This window comes from Heterocephalus glaber, unplaced genomic scaffold (genome assembly GCF_053883595.1).
Source record: "Heterocephalus glaber isolate CG9 unplaced genomic scaffold, H.glaber_assembly_v1.0 deba00001461, whole genome shotgun sequence".
In the NCBI taxonomy this organism is placed as follows: Eukaryota; Metazoa; Chordata; class Mammalia; order Rodentia; family Bathyergidae; genus Heterocephalus; species Heterocephalus glaber.
The window spans coordinates 40,806,329-40,809,728 of NW_028258308.1; the positions used below are offsets into that span (position 1 = coordinate 40,806,329).

Genomic DNA, 3,400 nt, shown 5'->3' on the forward strand with positions numbered 1-3,400 from the left:
ATGACCAGTGATGTTAAACATTTTTTCATATGTTTATTTGCTATTTCTACTTCTTTGGGAAATGTCTGTTCATTTCAGATGCCCATTTTTGGATAGGATCTTTAAATTTGGGAGGTCTGATTTTTTTAAGTTCTTTATAGATTCTAGATAGTAGATCTTTGAGGAACAGCAGGTGAAGATTTTTTCCCACATTGTGATTTGTCTCTTCACACTGCTGGTGGTTTGTCTTGCTGTGCAGAAGCTTTTTAATGAGAGATCCCACTTGATTGTTTGTGCTAGTTCATGGGCAACTGAGGTTTTGTTCATAAAATCTTTACCTGCACCAATGTCTTCAAGAGTTCTACCTGACCTCTGTTCCAGCCGATTCAGCGTTTCTATTTTAATATTTAGATCTTTAATCTATTTTGATTTTAGTTTAGTGCATGGTGATAATACGGAAAAGTTTTAGATAACTTAGTAGATTGAATATTAAGGTAGTTATAGAAGCAAAATAAGTAATGTGTTCTTTTAAGATTTGCTTTTCCTGTAACTCCTTGTTTAAGGTGAAGATTATCTGACTCTAACCAGTGACTTCATTAACCTAACAAAGTTACCATGCCAGGGTGAATTTACAATGTATATGGCCTATCTTGTGTCTGTGACTTGTAAATAGGAACTAGAATTGTATTTACATATCAAAGACCACTAGGGATGAGATAATGGCTAAAAAGGATATAAAAAGGGAAATGCTGAACAAAGGGGGCGGATATTGATCAGTTTGGTTTCTCAAATTCCCGTCCACTCGCGAGAAGAAATTTTATTATTTTATCCTAATTCTGTGTCTCTGTATTTCTTTCCAAGATTTCCATAAGAGTGAGACATATAGGTCTAGTTTTAGTCTTTGACAAGTTGAAACCCAATTTTTCCAGCACCATTTATTAAAGAGGCTATCTTACTCCAATGAGGTTGGTTGGCACCTTTATCAAAGATGAGATGGCTTAGTGTGTCTGGAGTTATTTTTGGATCTTCTAATCTGTTCCACTGGTCCTCAGGTCTGTTTCTTTGCCAGTACCATGCTGTTTTTATCACAGCAGCTTTGTAGTATAGTTTCAAGTTGAGGGTTGTGATACCCCCTGCCATGTTTCTGTTACCTAGAATTGCTTTTAGTATTCTGGGTCTCTTCTTGTTCCAAATGAATTTTTGGATTGTTTTCTCAAGGTTCACGAAGTATGGTGCTGGAATTTCAATTGTAATTGCATTGAATCTATATAGCAGGGATTTTTTTGGTTTGTTTTTTTTTTTTTACATAAAAATCCAACTTTATTGAATATAGGAATAGATGGATTTTTAAACTATTTTTGCTTTATGGTTATTAGTATCTGATCCATGGTAGAACTTACTAACTGCTACTCTATGAAGATGCCTGTCTGTTCTTAATTCTATGTTCATAAATATATTAAATCTAGAGAGAAACATTTGTGATTGGCTTATTAGTGCATGGTAATCCCTGGTATATGCACTGCTTAAGCTGGTAATAAGGGATCATCCATTCTACAGCAAATTTGAAGCACAGGCACAAATTTAAATTTTATACAAAAATTCAGTTTTATTCTTACATTAGTGGGAGCTGACATCTGTAACTTACAGGCAAGCAAATACTTTTGTTTTCTACTTCCTAGCCAAACAAAAGCACACATAATGTATTGTTTTCTTTAAACAAAACTTGGTGGGGTTTTTTTTTGTACTGGGGATTGAACTCAGGTCCTTGTGCTTGCAAGGCAGGCGGTGGAACCACTGAGCTATATCCCTGGCCCAAAAACTTGGTTTTTATATTTCAATGAGAATAACATATAACCCTTCCTTAAACAAAATGACCAGGGTATAATGAAACCATCTTTGGAGGAAATGTTTAATATGCAATCTTAAATGAATCTTCCAATAAGAAATGGAGAATTCATTGCCTTTACTTTGAAGGCTTTGTAGTTATCTGTCAAATTTATACGTGCAGCTCACCAACATTCCCTTATTGGAAATAGCAGTATTTCCACATAATAGTTTTTAAAAAGACTTAAAAGTCTCAAAATCCTGTGTCTCCTTTGGCTTGCTTCTCACTTGATTCCACCCAGGCTTTATTAATGGTTCACTTCATATCATCATCTCCATCTTCATAAATTTTCTTTAGAACATTCATTAATCCCTCACTAGGGTTTCAGCATAGTAGGATGGCTTTTCTTTTTCTTTGCATTCTTTTTCAACCTGAGTCAAATATTCCCATCGTGTGTTTTCTGCTTTCTTTCTACATAAGAACTGTATCAGTCTTGATTTTTTTTGAACTGCCTTCCACTGAGATGGGTTTTAAGAGATTGTTCACAATCCTAGAGTAACTCTTCCCTTTTAGATTCTTCACCAAAAGATCAAATGACCTGTCTGTGAAATGCACCTGCACATTCTCAGCAGGAACTTGATGAACTCCAGTTAAGGTAATGTAGATTTTCACAAATTTATCTGACTAATCCCTTCTGCAATTACTGATTTTCACAGTATATCCTGTTGTGATGGGAGCAACCACAACAGCTGGTTTTTCACTGTCAAGACATTCTCGTTTCTTTTGTGATTTTTGTTGCACCTTATTCTTTATTTCTGTTTTGGTCTTGGATTTTTCAGCTATCAGGGCATCTCGTACTCTCTTCCTAGTTGGCTTTTCCAACAACACCTTTAACTCTTCTAGATCATTCTGCAACTCCTTCAAAGCTGAAGCCATGGCCAGGCCCGGAGGCCAGAGCAGCAGGCGTGCATACAAGGACAGGACCCAGTGCGGTCTTAGCTAGCGTGGACCACTGCAGAGGCCGCAGGCCTGGCAGCTGCACACACACCCAACCTGTGCAAGATTGCGGCCAGTCCTTATATAGCAGTTTTGGAGTGTGGCAGTTTTAACTGTGTTGATCCTTCCTACCCAGGAGCACGGGATGTCTTTCCATTTTCTGACATCCTCTTCAATCTCTCTTTTCAGAGTGCTATAGTTTTCCGAGAAGAGGTCTTTGATTTCTTTTGTTAGGTTGATTCCTAGGTATTTCAGTTTCTTGGATGCTATTGTGAAAGGAATTGTTTGCCCTATTTCTGACTCAGTGAATCTGTTGTTTGGGTAGAGGAAAACTGTTGATTTTGTGTGTTGACCTTGTAACCAACTACTCTACTGGATTTGGTTATTGAGTCTAGAAGACTTTTGGTGGAGTTCTTGGGGTCTTCTATGTAGAGTATCATGTCATCTGCAAATAATGATAATTTGACTTCTTCATTTCCTGTCTTTATTTCTTTTATTTCTTTGTCTTATCTAATTGCCGTGCCTAATATTTCCAAAACTATATTGAACAGGAGTGGTGATAGTGGACATCCTTGTTTTGTTCCTGATTTTAGTGTGAAG

The 3,400-nt window shown here is 36.8% G+C and overlaps 1 pseudogene; it reads right to left on the reverse strand.

The window, feature by feature from the left end:
* Positions 1–1,974: 1,974 nt before the first annotated feature.
* Positions 1,975–2,740, reverse strand: LOC147826807 (calcyclin-binding protein-like; annotated as a pseudogene).
* Positions 2,741–3,400: the final 660 nt, after the last annotated feature.